Source organism: Heptranchias perlo, chromosome 5 (genome assembly GCF_035084215.1).
Source record: "Heptranchias perlo isolate sHepPer1 chromosome 5, sHepPer1.hap1, whole genome shotgun sequence".
Classification (NCBI taxonomy): domain Eukaryota; kingdom Metazoa; phylum Chordata; class Chondrichthyes; order Hexanchiformes; family Hexanchidae; genus Heptranchias; species Heptranchias perlo.
Genome location: NC_090329.1, coordinates 33,244,912 through 33,270,541, shown reverse-complemented (window position 1 = coordinate 33,270,541; position 25,630 = coordinate 33,244,912).

Here is a 25,630-nt window from a genome sequence, read left to right as displayed (position 1 = left end):
TGTAATTTTCAAAAGGGAATTGGATAAATACTTGAAGGGAAAAAATTTGAAGGGCTATAGCGAAAAGCAGAGGAGTGGGACTATTTGGATAGCTCTTTCAAAGAGCCGGCACAGGCACGATGGGCCGAATGGCCTCCTGTGCTGTATCATTCTATGATTCTATGAACACACGCTGTCAAGCCTCAAATATGAATAATATCCTGTTGGGTGAGGTCACCGATGTAACTGTACCACAGAAAGTGGCTTCAGGAGCAGAGTAGCAAGAATCCCTCTGCCATACTCACTCATACAGTTGTCCAATTGTAAAAACAATGCCTGTTTTATCCTCTTTAAAGGCCATTATCGGTGAACTCTGAAATCTGCTTATGAAAATGTATTGAACTTGTTAATCGAAGTTTAAATGTACATCAAATTACAGCTGGGTTTGAGTGCCTTATGAACTGTAACTGGGTTACTTTGCATTTCATCTACCTCAATGAAAGTCTCTGAGGCTTTTATAAGGCAGGTTTAGGAATAAATATGAATAAAGAAGCACTGTAATCCATCAGTCTGATTTGAAGCCAGATTGGAGTGAAAGTCCAATACCTCGCCCACTGCATCACCCAATCCCCCTTGCTGCAATTTCTAACTGTTCTTACAGAAAATGTGGAAGTCTGGAAGAGTAATAAGTCCTTGTTTATATGAACAAGCATGTTCTTCTATTCCATGACCAAGATGGGATCTTAATAACCAATTCTGGTTAAACGACATGAAAAGCAGCCTGTGTTCATTCTTTACACTTATTTCAGTCCTTAGCTATATCTATATTGATGACTTTTTTCGACTACTGGTAGAGTGCCAGGAAATTTATGGGTACAATAATTCTTTTCTTTAGATTTCCTACATATTTTTAAAAACCATTAAGATGAAATCTATCTAACATCTGCTTTAACAACTATAGTTTTCCTTGAAAACATATGTAGAAGAATTTACAATCTGCACTTTATAAATGATGATGGTCTATTTTAAATTATTTCCTCTTCATTGTTAAGTAATTAGAGGTAGATCCATTACAACCTAGAACAGGTATGAGTGGAAACTGTATAGATACAATTGTTGGGATAGCCAGGTATATTTTCCTCATTTAGAAATAATTGGTGAAATTTGCCCATTTCTATTCATGAGTATTAACTGAACATCAAATAGGCAGGGGGATTGTGGCTCATGAATTTGATAATCTTGCCTGGCACAAACCAGCCAACTGTAGAATGTACAGTACAAAAGAAGGCCATTCATTCCACCATGCTGGTACTGGCTCTTTAACTGGAGCAGTACACTCTAATCCCATTTCTCTGTATCCTTTTATATTCTCCCTTTTAAAATACATATCCAATTCCATTTTAAATTAAGTTATAGTCTCTGCCTCAATAGCAATGTTCTAATAACTTTCTGCATGAAAAAATGTCTTCTAGCTTCTTCCTTTGTGCTTCTAGTGATCATCCTTGGTCTATGTCCCCTTGTTAACAATTCACCAACTATTGGAAAGAATCTTTCATTGTTGACCCTCTAGAAACCTTTCATGGTTTTGAAAACCTTTGTTAGATTCCCCTTTAACATCTCTGCTCGACTGAAAAGAAACCAATTTTTTAACCTTAGTTCATAACTATAATCTTTCAATTCCTGATATTGTTCTAGTGTATCTTCACTGAATCCTTTCCATTGGTCGAATATCTTTCCTATAATGGGTGCCCAGACTGCATGCAATAATCCAACTGTGGCCAACTTAACATCACTTCCTTGCTTTCATATTCAATGCCTCCATGTATAAAACCCAAATTTTGAAAGGAGTTTTATGCTGGGGCCTTCACATTTTGAATGATCTAATAATGAAAATAGTGCATTCCGTTCTGTGTAAGGTAGTGCAAGTGTATTGTACATTACCATACACAGAACAGATCAATAAAAACACACCACTTTTACCAGATGTTTCATTCTGTCATTTTATTGAAAAAAAATTGAGTAAGTTGAGCAAACATGCAGCATTTATAACAAGGGGAAAAATATTCATTCTGATACAAATGAAAATAAAACCCATTGTAAAATTTGAGGGCCCCTAAAAAGAAGGATAACATGCCCTTCCAAACATTGCTGCCAGCAGGCAGTGTCTGATCTCTAGCTGCTGGCTCTCACCCATCTTCTTTCCCCTGCTGTTCTTTCTCTTCCTGTCACCTCTCACGTGCTTCCATTAAAAAGCTTTATGGTCAATGGCTATGCTATGTAACATTTAGTACATTAACAATTTTCCCAATTTTTGAAGGGTAATGTGGCAAGACCCCATTACATTCTGTGCAATCCAAGCGTCAGAAGCATTTCTGGAGCACAGCTAAATCTTACTCTTAACAGCACCCTGGTGGCTTGAGTATGTGTATGCTGAGCTTTTGGACAGGGGTTGACCAGAGGTATTATCATCCATGGATGTCATGTGTATCCTTCATCTCTTACTTCCTGGTTGGTGTGCCTCGACATGCATGATTTTGAGCTGGTGATCACAAACTGGAAGCCTTCCTGCTCATGGACAGATCCGTGCTGAAGAGTGTGAACTGCCTTTATAGAGAGTTTTTGTCCCAACACAAATGCAGCAGTTTGCTGCATAGTGGCTGACTCTAGTCTTGTCTGGAAAGAACAGTGGCATACAAGCTATTATCTTGTGTCACATTTCAGGATTTCTGACTATACTGGGAGATCTTGGTATAATATATGTTAAAAGTATGAATTAAACTTAGCTCTCAAGGGGTTAAATCCACAGGACAGCTGGGCTAGGAGATATATGTTCAGTGTCAGACAGGTTGTCTGAACCAGTGTGCTTCAGACATTGAAAGTTTATTTGCGCATTTCAGTGATCATTCGCACCGATTCTGGTAAGGTCACTCATTTCTTTTGAGCTATGCAAGGGTAGTTGCCAAGATAATCTTGTTCAACCCCTCAGATAATGAAGCAGCCCGTGCTCGCCTGCAGCAAGACCTGGATAATATCCAGGATGGGCTGATAAGTGGCAAGTAACATTCGTGCCAGACAAATGCCAGGCAATGACCAAGAGAGAGTCTAACCACCTCCCCTTGACATTCAACGGCATTACCATCGCTGAATCCCCCACCATCAACATCCTGGGGGTCACCATTGACCAGAAACTTAACTGGACCAGCCACATAAATACTGTGGCTACAAGAGCAGGTCAGAGGCTGCGTATTCTGTGGCGAGTGACTCACCTCCTGATTCCCCAAAGCCTTTCCACCATCTACAAGGCACAAGTCAGGAGTGTGATGGAATACTCTCCACTTGCCTGGATGAGTGCAGCTCCAACAACACTCAAGAAGTTCGACACCATTCAGGACAAAGCAGCTCGCTTGATTGGCACCCCATCCACCACCCTAAACATTCACTCCCTTCACCACTGGCGCACAGTGGCTGCAGTGTGTACCATCTACAAGATGCATTGCTGCAACTCGCCAAGGATTCTTCGACAACATCTTCCAAAACCGTGACCTTTATCACCCAGAAAGGCAAGGGCAGCAAGCACAGGGAACAACACCACCTGCACGTTCCCCTCCAAGTCACACACCATCCCGACTTGGAAATATCTCGCCTTTCCTTCATCGTCGCTGGGTCAAAATCCTGGAACTCCCTTCCTAACAGCACTGTGGGAGAACCTTCACTACACGGACTGCAGCAGTTCAAGAAGGCGGCTCACCACCACCTTCTCGAGGGCAATTAGGGATGGGCAATAATTGGTGGCCTTGCCAGCGACGCCCACATCCCATGAACGAATAAAAAAAAATTCTGCTTCCTGGGGTCAGAGTTAATAAAAAAAAAAGAGAAAAATGAATGGTTGGGGTCATTCAGATTTAACAAAGGTCGCGAGAAGGCAGGTTGACAAAAGCCTATTGCTGTTCAGTAATGTGTATTCTGCAAATAAACCAGCTTTTCGATTTGTTATTGAGCTCGTCTTGTCAAAGTGTTTATCAGTTTCGCCGATCAAAAGTTTGGAGAAACGAACGTGGGAGGGGGCAAATTTACTTGGCGGTTCCACCAGACTCCAGCTGTAATGCCAGCAGGAGTTTGGCAGAGCAGCATGGAAAAAGGCTGGGACCTAGATACACCGGGTCTTAACTTGATTAGGGATTTTGCGCTTGGCTTTGTATGGGGCGGGGCCTCCGCCCACTTCTAATGTGTATGGGTTGGGACTAGGGGCAGGGATTCCCTTGGCTGAGAGTTTCTATATAGGTTCCAGTTGGTATTCCCAGAGACATGAGGCATACCATCCTCCAAAAGGGCACAGGTAGGCCATGCTAGGATTTCCAGGCCAGAGAAGCGTCCTGAATCCCCAAGGTGGCAAAATCTTTTTATTAAATCCAAGCTGAAGGGGACAATACCCTGCTGGATATTTGGTGGGCACGGAGTTTCTGTAGCATGGAGCAGGCGGATTCCCAAGAAGTGCCCATAGTGGCGCAGGCACCCGTCAGTTCCATCTAAATGAGGTGCTCTCCAACTTACCTCGCAAACTCTGATGGGTTCAGCTCTGGAGAGCACTGGCAGGATTGTTCTCAGCATGACTGGAACCTGCTGGAGATTCAGTAGGGTAGGAATTAGTCTGTGCCAGTTTTCGGGCCTAGACTCGGTGCTGTATGAGCAATCCGTGCCCAAACAGAGAAGCCCATGGCCGGCCTGAAATTGGGCCTCAGGCCTCATCTAAATATTCCAGATGAGCTGCCAGAGCTTGTCGTGCATCCACAGGCAGCTCGACCTGCAGGAGGATTGAATTTTAGGCCACTTGCCTTTTCCGGCAGTGGCCTAGCTAAGTCCTGGGAGATGGAGGCCGGGGGTGGGGGGGCACAGCAGAAGAGGGGACCGATTGTGCTGGCAGTGGCCGTCAGGAGTGCAGTGGAGCCGGGAGGTGCATTCCTGCTTCTGCCGGCTCAACATTAAAATTTTACATTTTTTTTTTAACTTACCTTTCGGGTGGCAGCCGCTTGTTAGGCTGCATCTACACCGGCAAAACCTGAGAAGGACAGGCCCAGCGCCGGTTCTGCTCGTGGCAGCCCAATTTCCTTAAGGGTCCAGAAACAAGCACCAGGCTCCTCAGTAGCATAAGCAAGGGGCCTAATGCCTGCTTTAGGCAGTCAGCCCAGATGCCTGAAAATCGTCCGTTGCTAATATGGTGTCCTTGGGGCGCAGGGCATAGCCCTGTGAAATTGGTCATTTGTGCCCATGTTTCTTGCCTGGAAAATGGGTGCAACTCTGACCAATTTCTACCCTAACATGTTAGGTCTCCCACCCAGAAAAGGCCCATGTAAGGGATGTATGTACCAGTTCTGTCTTTGGGCAGTTCTCAAGTTGAACAGGAATTTCTATCCTGGACGTTAATTCCAACCATACGATGCAATTTTAAAAGTTTTAAAGGCATCTACCAAGGCTTGAGACATGATCAATATTGTTTCTTGGTCATTTTACTGGAACACCGTGATTGGGAAGTACATGGATCTTCATTGAGAATAACGATAGCTGGCTGAAGACGACACCTACTTGTGCATCACATGAGCAGGTCTCTTCTGATTAGAAGCCATGACATAAAGAAAGACTTGCATTTCTATAGTGTCTTTCACAACCTCAGGACGTCCCAAAGCACTTTGCAGCCAATGAAGTACTTTTGAAGTGTAGCCACTGTTGTAATGTAGGAAACATGGCAGCCAATTTGTGCACAGCAAGATCCCACAACAGCAATATGATAATGAAAAGATCATCTGTTTTAGATGTTGATTGAGGGATAAATATTGGCCTGGACACCAGGAGAACTCACCTGATCTTCTTCGAATAACACCATGGGATCTTTTATGTCCACTGGAGAGGGCAGACGGGGCTTCAGTTTAATATTTCAACTGAAAGACAGCACCTCTGACAGTGTAGTACTTCCTCAGAACTGCTCTGGATTATCAGTCTAGATTTTTATGCTGAAGTCTCTGAAGTGGGACTTGAACCCATGACCTTCTGACTCAGAGGTGAGAGTGAGCCATGGCTGATATGGTAGATCTCAAGTAGATGGTATTCTCACTACACAATAATGGAATTTCTTCTCTCAGGTACGAGAATTACAAAGTATTTTTTATACAATGTTTATGTAAAGAATCCATTATATTGAAATTACATCCCCCCTTCTCTCCTAACCCACCCCTGATGATTGTCCTGTTCAACAGGTGTTAGATATCTTGGGAAGTAGACCGCACGAGTACAGTAGCGAATTTTCCTCTGAAGTTGAGGTTTAAGTATGAAGGTCACAAAGTAAATTTTGTATTACACCTGCCTATTTTATACCTTGCTTAGACATCATAAGCAGTTGCAAAGTGCAAAAATGGCTGGATAGATGGTGCAGGAGGGAGGGCTTTAGATTCCTGGGGCATTGGGACCAGTTCTGGGGAAGGTGGGATCTGTACAGGCCGGACGGGTTACACCTCAACGGAGCTGGGACCAATGTCCTCGTGGGGAGGTTCGCTAGTGCTATGGGGGGGGGCAGTTAAACTAACTTGGCAGGGGGATGGGCACCAGGATGTAGCATTGGAAAGGAGAAACAAGGGGCACAAAGGATCGAGGGAGAAAGATAGCACTAGAGTGAGTAGTAGTACAGTATTAGGTGGGATCAGACTAAGAGAGAGCACAAGAAAGTCTAAGACTGGTTTGCAGGGCATATGTGTTAACGCACGAAGCATGGTAAACAAGGTTGGTGAGCTGCAGGTGCAAATAGCCACTTGGGAATACAACATTGTGGCGATGACAGAGACCTGGCTCAAAAATGGGAAGAATTGGATACTAAATATTCCTGGATACAAGGTGTTCAGGAAAGCTAGGGAAGGAAAGAAAGGGGGGGGGGGGGCGGGTGGCAGGATTGATTAAGGAGAATATTGCAGCACTGGAGAGAGAGGATGTCCTGGAGGGATCAAGGACAGAATCTATTTGGTTTGTGTTAAGAAATAAAAGAGGTGCCATTACACTACTGGGTGTATTCTATAGGCCAGCAACTAGTGGGAAGGATATGGAGGAGCAAATTTGCAGGGAAATTACAGAGAGGTGCAAAAACTATAGAGTAGTGATAACAGAGGACTTTAACTATCCTAATATAGACTGGGATAACAATAATAATATAAGGTGCACAGAGGGGGAGGAATTTTTGAAGTGTGTTCAGGATAACTTTCTTAACCAGTACGTTTCTGGCCCAACGAGGAAGGAGGCATTGCTGGACTTGGTTCCAGGGAATGAGATGGGCCAAGTGGAGCAACTGTCAGGGGTGGAGCATTTAGGGAGCAGCGATCATAGTATCACAATGTTTAGAATAGCTATGGAAAAGGACACGGACCACTCTGAAGTAAAAATACTCAATTGGCGGAGGGCCAATTTTAATGCGATGAGAACAGATCTGGCCCGGGTAAATTGGAATCAAAGACTGGCAGGCAAAACTGTAATTGAAGAGTGGGCGGCCTTTAAGGAGAAGATGGTTTGGGTGCAGGCTAGGCACATTCCCACGAGGCAGAAAGGTAGGGCAACTAAAGGCAGAGCTCCCTGGGTGACAAAAGTGATAATGAATAAGAAAAAAGGGGCATATGACAGATGTCAGGTTGATAAAATGAGTGAGAACCAGGCAGAATACAGAAAGTTCAGAGAGGAAGTGTAAAAGGTAATAACAGGGGCAAAGAGAGAGTATGAGAATAGATTGGTGGCCAACATAAAAGGGAATCCATAAATCTTCTACAGGCATGTAAACAGTAAACGGGAGTAAGAGGAAGGGTGGGGCCGATTAAGGACCATGAAGGAGATCTACTCATGGAGGCAGTGGGGATGGCTGAGGTATTAAATGAGTACTTTGCATCTGTCTTTACCAAGGAAGAAGATGCTGCCAGAGTCTCAGTAAAGGAAGATATAGTTGAGATACTGGATGGGCTAAAAATTGTTAAAGAAGACGTACTTGAAAGGCTAGCTGTACTTAAAATAGATAAGTCACCCGGTCCGGATGGGATGCATCCTAGGTTGCTGAGGGAAGTAAGGGTGGAAATTGCAGAGGTACTGACCATAATCTGCCAGACATCCGTCGATAAGGGGGTGGTGCCAGAGGACTGGAGAATTGCAAATGTTACATCCTTGTTCAAAAAAGGGTGTAAGGATACACCCAGCAACTATAGGCCAATCAGTTTAAACTCAGTGGCGGGAAAACTTTTAGAAACGATAATCCGGGACAGAATTAACAGTCACTTGGACGAGTGGGGATTGATTAGGGAAAGTCAGCACAGATTTGTTAAAGACAAATCATGTTTAACTAACCTGATAGAGTTTTTTGATGAGGTAACAGAGAGGGTAGATGAGGGCAATGCAGTTAATGTGGTGTATATGGACTTTCAAAAGGTGTTTGATAAAGTGCCACATGGTAGGCTTATCATCAAGATTGTGGCCCATGGAATAAAGGGGGCAGTAGCAACATGGATACAGAATTGGCTAAGGGACCGGAAACAGAGAGTAGTGGTGAGCGGTTGTTTATGGACTGGAGGGAGTTGTACAGTGGTGTTCTCCAGGGGTTGGTGCTGGGACCACTGCTTTTCTTGATGTATATTAATGACTTGGACTTGGGTGTACAGAGCACAATTTCAAAATTTGCAGATGACACAAAACTTGGAAGGGTGGTAAACAGTGAGGAGGATAGTGATAGACATCAAGAGGATATAGATAGGCTGGTGGCATGGGCGGACATGTGGCAGATGAAATTTAACATAGAAAAATGCGAAGTGATACATTTCGGTAAGAAGAACGAGGAGAGGCAATATAAATTAGAGGGCACAACTCTAAAAGGGGTACAGGAACAGAGGGATCTGGGGGTATATGTACACAAATCATTGAAGGTGGCAGGGCAGGTTGAGAAAGTGGTTAAAAATGCATACGGGATCCTGGGCTTTATAAATAGAGGCATAGAGTACAAAAGTATGGAAGTCATGATGAACCTTTATAAAACACTGGTTCGGCCACAACTGGAGTAATGTGTCCAGTTCTGGGCACCGCACTTTAGGAAAGATGTGAAGGCCTTCAAAAGGGTACAGCAGAAATTTACTTGGATGATTCCAGGGATGAGGGACTTTAGTTATGTGGATAGTCTGGAGAAGCTGGGGTTGTTCTCCTTGGAACAGAGATGGTTGCGAGGAGATTTGATAGAGGTATTCAAAATCATGAAGGGTCTGGTCAGAGTAGATAGAGAGAAACTGTTCCCATTGGCGGAAGGGTCAAGAACCAGAGCGCATAGATTTAGATGATTGGCAAAAGAACCAAAGGGGACATGAGGAAAAACTTTATTTACACAGCGAGTGATTAGGATCTGGATGCACTGCCCGAGGGGATGGTGGAGGCAGATTCAATCATGGCCTTCAAAAGGGAACTGAATAAGTACTTGAAAGGAAAAAATTTGCAGGGCTACAGGGAAAGGGCGGGGGAATGGGCCTAGCTGGATTGCTCTTGCATAGAGCCGGCGCGGACTCAATGGGTCGAATGGCCTCCTTCTGTGCTGTAACCTTTCTATGATTCTATGGCTCAGTTCTCATAGCGGTCCTTATAACATTAACAAGTGCAGTCACCTCTCAGAGAAAGCATTGCAAGATTTAATTATTTATTCATCCCTCTCTGTGGTATTTGTCAGACAGGCCTGGAGACATGGATAGGAAAAGCCTGAAACATTCCAGAGTAGGGCTGGAATGTCAGTTAGGCAAGCCTGTAGGATCTATCAATGGCCGGAAGGTTGATGTGTCTCTTGGGAAAGCCTGGAGCATAGACTGGACACATCTGATGGATCAGTTTGGGACCAGTTTACTGAACCTTTCCTGGTTCACTAATCGTCATTAGTTCGGTAATTGCTAAATAAATAGCACAGAACTATCAAAACATGACTGAAGAAATAAGTTATTTTAACTTAATTTCTTGCAGAAAATAGGCAGACTTCATCCAGGTATCTTAACAGAAGCTCAAACTGTAACCAGAAACAGTTGGAAAGAAGAGGCCTCTATACCAAAGTGAACTAGTTTGTACTCAGAATATAGCACAAACATATAAATCTGAAAGACAAGACTTCTAAATAGCGTGAGGCTGATTTTCTAAGGGAGTTGTACCTACTGATGACATATATCTGAAAGTGCGCCGGCCATTTCCTAATATGAGCTGCCAATAGGTGAGGCTCCCCGATGCTAGAATGTACTCCCAATGTGAGCACACAATCCTGTAAATAGATAATTTCATCCCATATACCAAGGGCTTGAGCATATTGTTTACGCTGACACTCCAGTGCAGTTCTGATGGCGTACAGTTCCATACATTCACCACCTTGTAATTCAACGCTGAAATAACCTAATGGGACCCATCCTGCTTTCAAAAATTGTGCCCTCACTTTGTGCCATGCTTTCTCATAGCTGATGAGACATTAAACCGAGGACCCATCTGCACTCTCAGGTGGACGTAAAAGATCCCACTGCACTATTTCGAGGAAGAGAGGGGGGTTCTCTGCAGTGTCCTGGCAAATATTTATCCCTCAACCAACATCACTAAAAAACAGATTATCTGATCATTATCACATTGCTGTTTGTGGGGCCTTGCTGTGCGCAAACTTGCTGCAGCATTTCCTATATTACAACAGTGACTACACTTCAAAAGTACTTCATTGGCCGTAAAGCACTTTGGGATGTCCTGAGGCCATGAAAAGCGCTATATAAATGCAAGTCTTTCTTTTTTACTAGTTCTGAAGGCTGGTGCTCTCAATGTCATTGGACAATTACGAGTCAATTACATGGATGACAATCGATTTCACTTTCACTAACTAATTACTATCTGTAACCAACAAGCAGCAGTGCGCAACTTGGGCAAACAGTGGCTCAGAGAATTTTCCCTCAAATGACACAAAGCACAAGCTATTGTAATGATTTGCATTGCTTTATTAGTGTTAGCAGCCTTATCAATATTGGTCAGGGTCCAGTATGAGCTGTGAATAATCTTAAAATATCACATCTGGTTCTCAACTCTCTCCTCAACATATATGTGCCCACATTTGTTTCCCATAATGGCATCATCAATGGTCACGTCTTGCTCCTACTCCTATTTGTCTCAGAGCTTGAAAGAAACCACCTTTAATGTGGATAATTGTAAAGAATCTTACAACACCAGGTTATAGTCCAACAATTTTATGAAAATTGTTGGACTATAACCTGGTGTTGTAAGATTCTTTACAATTGTCGACCCCAGTCCATCACCAGCATCTCTACATCATGGCTTTAATGTAGATAATTAGTTATATGTATAGCCTTCTGGGACCTCCCCCATAGCCTCTGGGAGGAATTGTATGATTCAGATAGTCTCCAGATACTTTTTTTCATGTCCTGTGCAAAGGATCACTTCCACGGGTTTTGTATGTGTGGTGAAATGCGACCTTATATAATTTGGGAAGTACTGTGCCTGGAGTGAACAGTCAATCCTTTCTGCTGCTGATAAATTCACTGATTAAAGTGGTCACCAGCTGGCCAACTACTAAAATGCCATAAGGAAATTTTAAAAATATGAAGGTAAATTCATCGATCGTGCAAGGGGTTTATGGGTCAGAAACAGGAGTACGAACAGTCAACAGTAACTGCCCCGGCTCATAGTGGGGGGATTAGCCTTGAATCATAACCAAGTGATTTCTGGAGAGGGGAAAGAAGGGGAAATCACTGAGTTGTACAGAAACATGACTATTATTACACAATTTAATAAACACAGCACAATTGGCACAGCGGGTTGACTCTTGTCAACCTACACATCACACCGTATAAGACCAGCAGGCCACGATGATGATCTCTCTGAAGGCCAGTACAATACAACCTGTATCCAGTTCTTCTGTGGCTCACATGCCAATCAGTCTCAAGTTTTACACCGGGAAATCTTTCTTTATTTACAATATAAGTTTGTCAGAGCAGCTGCACCACAGCTGTGTCCTTCGCCCACAACCGATATTTCTAAAGGGATATGTCAGTCCTACAATGTCCTGGGGAGGGCGGGGGGGGGGGCGGGCGGAGCCGGGGGCGGGGGGGGGAAACAATGTCGAAATAATGAGAAGCTTTTTTGGCGTCCTCCCCTGCCCACCCAAATTATGTGCTTTTATACCCCGAGGCCCCACGAATTTCAGGGCGTTCTCAGGTACTTTGGGGGAGATATTAGAGTAGTAACGGTGTTCAGCGTGAAATGGGCAGCGTGATCTGAAGATGTTGGTCCATTGCCCGATCGAAATTAGCTTCGGGCTTCATCTCCATGAAACCGGTGAGCTGCAGATGCCGTTTGGGTGCCCTGATGCAGCTCGCCGGTCAGGGCCTTAGGAATATTGTCTGGCTCCGACGCTGAGCTGGCCCGCACGTAGGTCCTCAAGGGGGAGTGGCGAACCAGAGAGCGATGAGCCTGGGCTGTATTTTTGTGGAGCTAAGAGGTGAGGTTGTGCTTTCTGCGGCTCCTTTTAGTTACCGTGTGGCGGCAGCCTCCCGCGCCATGCATGCTCTGCCCAATTGATGACCGATTTCGCATCGGGGTCCTAAAACAGGATTTATAACCCAAATTTGCACATTCGAGGTGCTCAATGCCTGTTTCAGCCGGGCGTTCTGCATACGTCCGCGCCCCGAAAATCTAATTTTTCACTCAAAAGCAGGCGCAACGATGTCCAATTTCTCCCTCTTCACTCCTACACACTGAAACTCCTGGGGTTGGAGAGGGTGGATAGCAAGATTTCTCAGGGCCCAGGAGTATGGGGCAGAATCCAGAAAAAAAGGATTTCTTCCTCGTTTGCATTTTCTCTTTAACTTTTGGTGGGAGCGGCCTTGGTAAATCTTCTGCCTGTGCTGCTTATATTGAGGGGGGAGGGGGGCATTCTCTGGAGGAGTTCTCAGGACCACCCCAGGGAATTTTGCCTGATCCATCTTTAAAAGGCCTCAGCGGAACTGAACAGCTGAGAGCGATTATCCAACACTCAGCACAAAGATGACCAAAACAAATAAATAAATGGGGAAACTAGAAAAGACTGCAATAATAAAACATTTTTAAAAACTAGGCCAGTAGCTTTGTGCATCAATGTACCGATGGTAGGAAATGTTCTCCATAAAACAAGTTGCTGATTTTGGCAAGGCTTCTTCATAAGAGAAAATCCGAGGAAAAACTCAAACTGGGATGTTTCAGTATTCCTTCTAGTATCAGGTTACATCGGCTTTGGAGCAGGTCAGTTGCCTGCCTCAACAATGTGTGATTTAGTTTCATTTAAAAAGGAGAGACAAATAACTAAATATAGCATTAAAATAATTCTTTGCACGCAGCCCCGTCTCATTGGCATTGCTTAGAAAGCTTGCAGATTGACTGGGTTACTCATAGAATCATAGAAGGAGGCCATTTGGCCCATCGTGCCTATGTCGGCTCTTTGAAAGAGCTATCCAATTACTCAGCTTGTGAATTAGTAACTTGCATATGCAAATTTAAAAACAGCATTTCATTTTTTGTGTCCTTGGCAATGGTTAGTTTTTCCAATTCTTGTCAGTACAGTGCATAATCTGGCTGGACTGTGGGTGTGATAAGTTTTTTGTTCATGACAAGCTCTCTCAAAGTTAACAACACCACAAGCAGAGATTATCTGCTGGATAATTCAATGGAAGCTACTCTGAATTCATCAGTTCGGTAGCGTGAATCAAAATGACACTTTGCTCCGCTGGGGTTCAGATATCCAAAGATTTCTTTTAAACAGAGCTAGTTTTTTCTTTTTGGCTCGATCCTCACTTTTCTATTTCTGCTGATATGTGCAAGTTTGCAGAGCAGCTGAAACTGTTCCAAGGGCATGGTAATTGTCAGAATAGCATCTGATCTGGAATAACACCTCCAGTTGTAACTCTACTCTTTTTCACACTAAAGCAGCTAATGAAGCCAAAAAAGGCCATATACTGTGTGAGTATGTCAGCAGAATGTATGATCAGGAGCCATTTTACTTGCTCAAAGAAGCCCAACATCCAGCAAGTTAACAGGCAGCAATTAAATTTCTGTCAGCCATGTTATCACAACTGATCAATGTGGCTACTTTTAATTGCTGAGATAAAATAGATTAAAAAAAATAGAGCTCCAGTTTTACTTTCTGTATGGCTGAAAATATCCAGTCATAGCGTCCAATACAAATATGTTATGGCACTTGAGTGTAAATATGCTGTGAATAGTACATATTTACTTCTGACCTGTAAGAACAGCACTTCTCTAATTCTGCTGTAGTCACTTAAAGTAAGAAATAACTTGCATTTATATAGAGCCTTTCATGACCTCAGGCTGACCAAAAGTGCTTAACAGCCAATTAAGTACTTTTGAAGTGTAGTCACTGTTGTAATGTAGGAATCGCGACACCCAATGTGCGCACAGCTAGATAGGAAAGTAAGCTGTGAGGAGGACACAAAGACTCTGCAAAGAGATATAGACAGGTAAGTGAGTGGGTAAGAAGGTGGCAGATAGAGTATAATGTGGGGAAATGTGAAGTTATTCACTTTGGAAGGAAGAATAGAAAATCGGAATATTTTTTAAATGGTGAGAAACAGTTAAATGTTGGTGTTCAGAGGGATTTGGGTGTCCTTATACAAGAAACACAGAAAGTTAACATGCAGGTACAGCAAGCAATTAGGAAAGCAAATGGCATGTTGGCCTTTATTGCAAGGGGGTTGGAGTACAATTGTAAGGAAGTCTTACTACACTTGTACAGGGCTTTGGTGAGACCTCACCTGGAGTATTGCATACAGTTTTGGTCTCCTTATGTAAGGAAGGATATACTTACCTTAGAGGTGGTGCAACGAAGGTTCACTAGATTGATTCCTAGGATGAGAGGGTTGTCCTTTGAGGAGAGATTGAATAGAATGGGCCTATACTCTCTGGAGTTTAGAAGAATGAGAGATGATCTCATTGAAACATAAAAGATTCTGAGGGGGCTTGACAGGGCAAAGGTTGAGAGGTTGTTTCCCTGGCTGGAGAGTCTAGAACTAGAGGACATAGTCGCAGGATAAGGGGTCGATCATTTAAGACTGATATGAGGAGGAATTTCTTCACTCAGAGGGTTGTGAATCTTTGGAATTCTCTACCCCAGAGGGCTCTGGATGCTCAGTCATTGAGTATATTCAAGGCTGAGTTCGATAGATTTTTGGTCTCTAGGGGAATCAAGGGTGTGGGGATCGGGCAGGAAAGTGGATGTGAGGTTGAAGATCAGCCATGATCTGATTGAATGGTGGAGCAGGCTCGAGGGGCCGTATGGCCTACTCCTGCTCCTATTTCTTGTGTTCTTATGTTCACAGCAAGACCTCACATACGGCAATGAGATAATTGACCAGATAATCTTTTTTTTAATTGATGTTGGTTAAAGGATAAATACTGTCCCAGACACCAGGAGAACTTCCTTGCTCTTCTTTGAATAGTGGCATGGGATCCTGAGAGGGCAGTTGGGGCTTCAGTTTAAGATCTCATCCATAAGACGGCATGTCTCCAACAGTGCAATGCGTACTCAGAACTGTACTGATGTGTCAGCCTAGATTATGTGCTCAGGCCATTATATAACTATCAGTGGCAAGTTACATCATCAGCTCAGAACATATTTCCAATAATTGTTCTAACCAGTTTAAAGAGACAGGAATGAGCCTCGTGACTCTAAATAAGTTACCCCATAGTAATATCAACAATGCATAGTTGTGGAGATCATTACAAAACATCAGAGGTAGCCGAGGAGGCAAGATGAGGGACTCAAGACGAAGGCAGCCATATTTGGGGACACTGCGAATCCTCCCAACTCCATAAGAAACACTTCCACCTTTATGAAACTTCTTAGTTAGATTGTAAAATTTAGCCTGTAAAAAAAATCATTAAAATAATATTAATGACAAATATTACACCAAACTAAACCAGTTAATTGTTCTACTTCTGTAATTTTAAAAAATCTTGTAGCTTCTGTATAATGTACCTTGTAACTGACTTCAAAAAAACATGAAATTCAAGAGCTAATAATTTCTCCACAGACGAGACACAAATGGTGCAACCTCTGTGTCTGGGAACATAGGGTTAACATGCCTATGGGTGCTTGGAGTTTGAAACTTGTGTCATGAAAAGTTAGTGAGTGGAGAACTTTAGTTAGAAGGTCACTTCTTACACCCTATTAATTCAGAGGTGAATAATTACCGTAGAGACAATCCTTAATAGCCACTTGAAGCTATAAGCGGGCATCGTAACTCTCACCTTTCTCACCTCACTGTAATGTCAGCGGGATTATTCCAGCATGGATTCACAGATAGGGGAAACTATAAAGAGAAAGTTAACTCAAACACGATATAACACATATTGGACAAAATGTGTATTCGTGAATTAACTCAAATTGACTAATTTGTGTCACTTCGGGTGTTCTCTTCAGTTTGGGACGTGCTCATCTATAGACATGGAGCAGCTCTGATCCCCACTGGAAGGTATCTCAAATTAGTGCCTAATGGATTAGCCTTCCTTGCTAAATCCTAATAGTCATTTTTTCCCTCTTGCTCTGCAATGGCATTGGCATTCCATTCTTCAATCTCTACATTGAGGCCTCTTTGCAGGATGAAGTTAAAAAGCACGCAGCGAACAACAATTATTTGTGAGTCCTTGGAGAGCTGTACTCCAAGTTGCCCCATCGTTGGTTGATGCTTAAAACATTTTGTTCCCAATGATATGTTTGATAATGATTCTGGTTGTTGCAAGAGCCTTTTTGTGGCTGCGCTCTGCTTCAGTCTGTGATTGGCCCTTGGGTATCATTTGCTATATCTGGAGAGGGTAGCCTTGGTCTCCTGGGATTTGTTTAAAATGAAGGCAGCTTAGGGGTGAGGGGGCGCGGGGGTGGTGTCCAGGGAAGCAGGCATTCGCCTATGTGATTTGTTCTATTGGTTGCATGGTAATTGAACATTGATAGAATATGAGGGTTAGCAACACACCACATGTGTGATGCATGAAATATGAGAACTGAATCCAATTACCATTGCAGACAAAATACTACTAGTTGTAGCTCAGCTATATAGCAACTCACCTGTCACAACATGCGAACAGTCCTTAGCCACTGCTGCAATGCCGGTTTCATTTGAGTATTAGCAGCACATTGAATGTGTTAGCCTTGAAATATGGTGTGCTTTAGATTGAATTACCTATTATACCGGCAATAATTACTTTTACGAGCTTTTGACATGATGGCACTCACAAGCTACTTCCTCCAAACAGTAGTTTAGTAGCGTGCAAAAGGAATATGTTAAAATCAGTACTGGGCCAGAATTTACCATCAAAATAACAATGAGGCTAATGGTGCTCACTGTTATTTATGTGCAAATTGCACAGCAACTTCAGGTGAGGGCAGGCGCGTGATTAAACGGAAAAATCTGGACATTGTCGTCGGAGATGCACTGCTCCACCGTTAGCTTCGCGAAAATGGCACCTCGCAGTCTGACTCACCATTCAAATGCATTGAACAGTGTGAAGTTCCTGTACTTGCATGGTGGAGGAGGCTGTCATATGTGACTCCAAGGCTAGATGTCTTCTGTCAATTGCTCTCTGTACATGGCCACCAATTGAATAGGAGTGCTCGCTCTCTTTGTTTTGCAGGTTGCATTAAGAAGGTAATGAAATGCAAGTCATGTCTGAAGACAGCATCAGCGATTACTTTATACAATGGACAGCAGCTGCCTCACTAATATAACAAATGCCATCCAAGGCTGCCTGGAAAGGTCCAGTGGACAAACAATTAATGCATTAATCGCTTTCACTGCTACAAATAATGCAGGTCTTCTGGTGGAAGTGGGCTTCATCCTTTACATCAGTATAACTCCCCAATAGCCTCCGGGTTAAATGCAGCTTTCTGAGGCACCAATGGGTGGAGAAATTAAAGTAAAACATTCAGTAAACCCTGAGGAGCGGATGTTGACGTGTTGGAAACAGGCATCTTCTGTGGTGCCTCAATCTAAATTCCTCCAGTCTAGCGTATTCCAATACATCATCCTTCTCCTCTTCATAACATGGGATGAGAGCGATTTCCACTGGGAAATTAATTTCCCCACTTCAAAATATAAACTTCTCCAGTACTCACTGTAAATGGCAGGAAACTGTTTTGTGAAGTTCCAGAACTCAAAGCCAAAAAAAAATTGCTGTCCTTAGAAAGTTTTAGAAACCTGCAGTAATTTTATCAAAGATGTCTTTGTCTATGCAGCATCTGCCTCAGGGATATTACTATGCTGCTTGTACCATCGCTTATACAGTAATGGGGGGGGGGGGGTTAAATTGGATAAGGCCCCAATCTGGGCAGGGGCACCACGGTGCGTGATTAGCCTGCACCTGGTGGTCCCGACGCAGGCAACATCTGATTGAAGCGCAGCATAGAGGCCTAGCTGCGACATTCTCTCCAGCATCAGCACTTCACACTAACAGGGGGGGGGCCCAAATCTTGTGTGAGCTGCTCGCACCTCTTAAAGGCAGCCTTCACCTCTTAAAGGCAGCCTGCATCATATATATAAGCACAAAATATAAGATATGGGACTGCACGGAGTCGGAATGGAGATCAGACATCGCACACGTAAAACACAGATGCAGGTCCCATCTCTATGTTTACAAACCAATGAGTTATGTTAAAACATTGAATAAAGGTTGCGCACTACCAAATCCCACATCCTCCAATCTGCATGCCAGACCTCACCAAACTGCCGATCTGCGTTGATACCAGGCCTGCGGGAGAGCGTGCACCAAGGTTCTCTGCTGATGCACTAGAGACCTTAGTGCAAAAGGTGGACAGAAGAGGTGCATCCTATATCCGCAGTGGGGCAAGAGGCCCTTCAGATATATGCTTCCGAGGTAGTAGGGGACGAAGTCAATGCCAGGCACATAGCACCACAAACATGGATGCAGTGCAGGAAGAAGTTCAGTGCTTTGACACGAGTGGTCAAGGTGAGTGAGGTCAACTGTCAAATAACATCTCCTGCCAACTGCACCATTAGCCTCATCCATCCACTACTCCTCGCACCACACCCTCCGTTGCCCACCTACCAACAAACTCTTTCAATCAGTACTCAACTCTTCCAGTTAGATGCTTTCTCTCACCCTGTTTCAAACTGCATGCCCACAACGCACAGGTCACTCACACTGCCAGCTATTCAACCATGGCAGGCACATCACCCAAACATCCTGCAGGACACTCACTGACACAGGTCCTGCTTTCTTGCAGGAGAAGGTGGCGCATAACAGGAGGCAGCAAGTGGAAGTGGCATTTAGCCACTCGAGCCTGTTCCACCATTCAGTGATTTCATGGTGGATCTGTGACCTAATTTCAGGGGCTCGATGTTACCAGGGCTGCGGGTTCGCGGCGGGGGGGCTATTGGTAAAATTAGTGTGCCCCCCGCGTGATCGCGGCCCAATTGGATCCACTTACCTTGTCTTCCGGGTTCCCCACTGCTGATCTGCGCGTTGGGCGGGCTGTGCATGCGCAGTAAGCTCTGTCAGCTGGAGGAGCTCTATTTAAAGGGGCAGTTCTCCACTGACAGATGCTGCAACAAACAGAAAAAATTACAGCATGGAGCAGCCCAGGGGGAAGGCTGCTCCCAGTTTAATGATGCCTCACTCCGGGTATCATTGGATGGGGTGAGGAGGAGGGGGAGAACAGAGATCTTCCCCCCCAGCGGGCAGGAGAAAGTGGCCTGCCTCTGCCACCAGGAAGGCCTGGCTCGAGGTGGCAGAGGAGGTCACCAGCACCACCAACATATCGCCCACCTGCATACAGTGCAGGAGGCGCTCCAATGACCTCAGTAGGTCAGCCAAAGTGAGTACACTTACTCATTCCCCTACACTCCATCTGCCACATCACCGCCCCCACCCCACATCTCCTTCTGCACTGCCAACACTACTATGTCACATCACCCCTCATACCCACTCAAACCTCATCCTCATCTTACCTGCACTTACTCACCTCGCCAGTACTCATCCCGCCACTACCACTCAACCCAATCCTCATACAATCTCATGGCTCTATCTCATACTCACCCTCTCGTGCATCTCTTTCACAGTCAGCCTCACTCAACCTGCCACTACCTGTGCTGCAGCCACAGGGCATGCATCACATATGTGCAGTAGGCAGCGTAAGGCAAATGTGTTGTGAGCATGAAGGGGATGCACAAGGGTGTTTGAGGGTTTGTCATGGTTTTTACTTCGATTTAATTTCTGACCAACTCACATTACATATTATATTGGCACCACTACTGCCACGTCTTTGCGAATCTTGTCTGGTTTGTACAATAATGCCCTTTCCTGAGGATCACAATGAAGACCCACAACTGATGCCACCCATTGTGTCACTGCAGAGTGGGTGTAGGTGTATTTGCAGGGCTCTTTTGTGCAGACGACTGAGAGACGTCGGCGATGTCCCTGGTGGCACCCTGGAAGGATGCGGAGGAGAAGTTTTTGAGGGCAGTGGTGACTTTGAGAGCGACAGGTAAGAAGATGGTGCTCGGGCCAGCCAGGAGCAGCTCGGCATGAAGGAGGATGCAGATGTCCACGACTACATGTCGAGTGACTCTGAGCCTCCGTGTGCACTGCTGCTCAGAGAGGTCCAGGAAGCTGAGCCTCGGTCTGTGGACCCTGTGGCGAGGGTAGTGCCCTCTGCGACGCATCTCTCTCTACGGTAGCCCTCCCTCCTGCTGTACAGGTGAATGTGTCACAGCACTCTGTTGTGGAGCTGCACGTGTCAGAGGTGGACGGCGTGGCTGGTGAGGCTGGTGATGCTGTTCGCCCTCCGAAGAGGTCATGACTGCAGCTACGGCAGCCCCCATCCGGAAGATGTACATCTGAGGGGGTCCGCAAGGTAGGTAAGTGTGTCCTCACACCGGGGTTGCGATTCCAGGTCGGTGAATTTTCTTGTTAGGAGGAGGGTGGTGGAGGCCAACCTTTGTCCAATGTGACGGAGTGGCCACCTGTCGAATGCACCTTTGCAGCTGCCACAGGCTGCTGTCTGCAACACCTCCGTTTGAACTGGGAGTGTTTCCCCCAGTATGGGAAACAGTCTCAGTTCAGTGCAAAATCGCACCCCTCCTAATAAAACAGCTCAGTCAGGTCTGTAAACGACCTGAACAAGCAACTTAAATACTTTCAAGTGGCATCCCGCTGGCTTTAATTGCCTACGGGATTCCCACCAGCGGGGGCTGCGCGCGCACGCCGGCGCGTCAGTGGGGAACCCGCAAGTGGACGGGTTGGAGCCGGGCTCCGAACCCGCTCTGGGATTCCCCGATTTTCGGAGCCCCCCCCCCCCCGCCAGGAACGCACCCGATAGCGGGTGCTAAAATGATGCCCCATATACCCGCCTTAGCCCCATATCCCTTAATCTCAGACTTAAAATTAAAAAGTGAGGTAGCACCAACTACTGTTTGCGGAAGAGCGTTCCAAACTTCCACCAGCCTTTGTGTGTAGAAGCATTTCCTAACTTTGAAATGACAGCCATCCGTGGCTAAGTAAAGAAATTAAGGATAGTATCCCACTAAAAACAAGGACATATAACGTAGCCAAACTTAGTGGGAGGATAGAAGATTGGGAAGTCTTCAAAAGACAGCAAAAAGTAACGAAAGGATTGATTAAGAAAGGGAAGATAGATTATGAAAATAAATTAGCAAGAGTTTCTACAGTTATATAAAAAGAAAAAGGGTGGCTAAGGCAAACGTAGGTCCTTTCGAGGATGAGACCGGGAAATTAATGGTGGGAAACATGGAGATGGCAAAAATGCTGAACAAATATTTTGTTTCAGTCTTTACGGTAGAGGACACTAAGAATATCCCAACACTGGACAAACAGGGGGCTCGAGGTGGGGAGGAGCTAAATACGATTAAAATCACTAAGGAATTGGTACTCAGTAAATTAATGGGACTCAAGGCGGATAAATCCCCTGGACCTGATGGCTTACATCCTAGGGTCTTGAGGGAAGTGGCAGTAGGGATTGTGGATGCTTTGGTAATAATTTTCCAAAATTCTCTGGACTCGGCAAAGGTCCCGGCAGATTGGAAAACTGCCAATGTAACACCCTTATTTAAAAAGGGGAGTAGGCAGAAGGCTGGAAATTATAGACCAGTTAGCTTAACATCTGTGGTGGGTAAAATTTTGGAGTCTATTATTAAGGAGACAGTAGCAGAACATTTGGATAAACATAATTTAATAGGACAAAGTCAGCATGGCTTTACGAAGGGGAAGTCATGTCTGACAAATTTGCTTGAGTTCTTTGAGGATATAACGTACAGGGTGGATAAAGGGGAACCAGTGGACGTAGCGTATTTGGACTTCCAGAAGGCATTCGACAAGGTGCCACATAAAAGATTATTGCTCCAGATGAAGAATCACTGGATTGGGGGTAATATTCTGGCATGGGTGGAGGATTGGTTATCGAACAGGAAGCAGAGAGTTGGGATAAATGGTACATTCTCGGACTGGCAACCTGTAGCCAGTGGTGTTCCGCAGGGGTCGGTGCTGGGTCCCCAACTCTTTACAATCTATATTAATGATTTGGAGGAGGGGACCGAGTGTAACATATCAAAGTTTGCAGATGATACAAAGATGGGAGGGAAAGTAGAGAGTGAGGAGGACATAAAAAACCTACAAGGGGGTATAGACAGGCTGGGTGAGTGGGCGGAGATTTGGCAGATGCAATACAATATTGGAAAATGTGAGGTTATGCACTTTGGCAGGAAAAATCGGAGAGCAAGTTATTATCTCAATGGCGAGCAACTGGAAAGTACTGCAGTACAAAGGGATCTGGGGGGTCCTAGTGCAAGAAAATCAAAAAGTTAGTTTGCAGGTGCAGCAGGTGATCAAGAAGGCCAACGGAATGTTGGCTTTTATTGCTAGGGGGATAGAATATAAAAACAGGGAGGTATTGCTGCAGTTATATAAGGTATTGGTGAGACCGCACCTGGAATACTGCATACAGTTTTGGTCTCCATACTTAAGAAAAGACATACTTGCTCTCGAGGCAGTACAAAGAAGGTTCACTCGGTTAATCCCGGGGATGATGGGGTGGACATATGAGGAGAGGTTGAGTAGATTGGGATTCTACTCATTGGAGTTCAGAAGAATGAGAGGCGATCTTATTGAAACATATAAGATTGTGAAGGGGCTTGATCGGGTGGATGCGGTAAGGATGTTCCCAAGGATGGGTGAAACTAGAACTAGGGGGCATAATCTTAGAATAAGGGGCTGCTCTTTCAAAACTGAGATGAGGAGAAACTTCTTCACTCAGAGGGTAGTAGGTCTGTGGAATTTGCTGCCCCAGGAAGCTGTGGAAGCTGCATTATTAAATAAATTTAAAACAGAAATCGACAGTTTCCTCGAAGTAAAGGGAATTAGGGGTTACGGGGAGCGGGCAGGAAATTGGACATGAATTTAGATTTGAGGTTAGGATCAGATCAGCCATGATCTTATTGAATGGCGGAGCAGGCTCGAGGGGCCGATTGGCCTACTCCTGCTCCTATTTCTTATGTTCTTATGTTCTTAACTTCACTCCTGCAAGTCCTAGCTCTAAGTGTTTGGCTATGTCCCCTAGTCCTAGAATTCAATTATTGGAGCCCTACAAAAGTGGGTACAACTGTGTCAGCAGCCAGAAGCAATACTCAGCAACTAATCTGTGAATCCTGCATGGTCCCTTTAAATAGCGCTGGTGGGGGGTCCTCCAGGCCGTCTCGGACATGTTCAGATGGTCATCGTTAAGACAATGCATTGGCTGCAGCGTTAAGTGCCATATTGGTGTCTATCCGCTTAAATCAACGTTGCACACTGATCTAATGCATATTCTCCTTACTTTACATGCAGCCGGCATTCGTTACCTGCGCCTGCGCAAACTCCTTTACCCTTTTTGGAAGTGTGTGCACACATTCCGGACACTTTGGAACTTCAGGAGGCCGCATCGAGCTTACACAATGGGCGTTACACGGCTGAATTTCTAGGCCATGGTGTTTGCCCTTGTCGGGTTAGGGGTGCTAATTGGAGGAAATTTTCAGGATGGCTTGAACATGTCCAGCCACCCATTTACATTCAGTGGTGTAGGCTCAGGGAAAATGTGTAATATTACTGGTGAGTTTTTAAGAGGAAAATTCTGTTGGGCATTTTCTGGGGCAGTATCATGGCGGTAAGCCACACTGTTCTATTTACTCTTTTTAACACCCAAAAACAGGTGTTTTTTCCAAAGGAAAATTCAGACCATCACCTGTGACTTGGAGAGACCAAGAATGTAGGCCGTAACACATATTGTTTCCAGTGAGGTTATCAGCACCATTAGGTACACTGTATTATCAGATGCTTTGCACATAAGGACATGCTTCAGTCCATAAGGAATGATGGCTTCCTTATGGGAGCGACCTCTTGAGCTGAACACAGGGAGAAGCATTTGGTGAAAGCCGGAATGGTAACACTCTGCACTCCTGATATTACTGCTCTCTAACACATCAATCATGCTGGTATTCATTGCAGTGATAATAATCATTTCCAGGGTATGGTTTTCAGCAGTCAGAAGAAATTGTTCTTTAACAAATTCAGCATAAAAGAGATATCTTGCAAACACTAATTCAGCTGGACAGTCTTTTTTTGTTTTCATTGTCTGGTTACAAGAAGCCCAGATTGCTTTTATTCTGACAAACATTAGAGCACAGACCACTTGAAACAAATAGTTTTGTTTTGGATAGAACTCTGGAGTAAATGAATTTCGTATCTTCCATGGTGGAAATGCAAAGCCAGTGAAATTGTTAGCAGCAGAATAGGTTGAAAGATCCTTGCTGCATTCTTTAGTTCATTCTTTTCCACCTTATTTCAGATCTCCTCGCTCGATGTGAATGAGCAGATAATTCCCGACTGCTGTGGCCCAGGTTGAGTTACCCTCCACTTCGTTCTTCTGTCTGGGGAAATCTTTTTTCTTCAGCATGTTGCCCAGATGGCCTGAGTGAGTTTGGAAACTTCTTGTTCTGAGCGATCTCTGCAAAGACGTCCATTTTAGGAACACAGGAACAGGAGTAGGCCATTCAGCCCCTCATGCCTGCTCTGCCATTTGACAAGATCATGGCTGATCTGTGATCTAACTCCATATACCTGCCTTTGGCCCATATCCCTTAATACCTTTGGTTGCCAAAAAGCTATCTATCTCAGATTTAAATTTAGCAATTGAGCCAGTATCAATTGCCGTTTGCAGAAGAAAGTACCAAACTTCTACCACCCTTTGTGTGTAGAAATGTTTTCTAATCTCACTCCTGAAAGGTCTGGCTCTAATTTTTAGACTGTGCCCCCTACTCCTAAAATCCCCAACCAGCGGAAATAGTTTCTCTCTATCCACCCTATCTGTTCCCCTTAATATCTTATAAACTTCGATCAGATCACCCCTTAACCTTCTAAACTCTAGGGAATACAACCCTAATTTGTGTAATCGCTCCTCGTAACTTAACCCTTGAAGTCCGGGTATCATTCTAGTAAACCTACGCTGCACTCCCTCCAAGGCCAATATGTCCTTCCGAAGGTGTGGTACCCAGAACTGCTCACAGTACTCCAGGTACGGTCT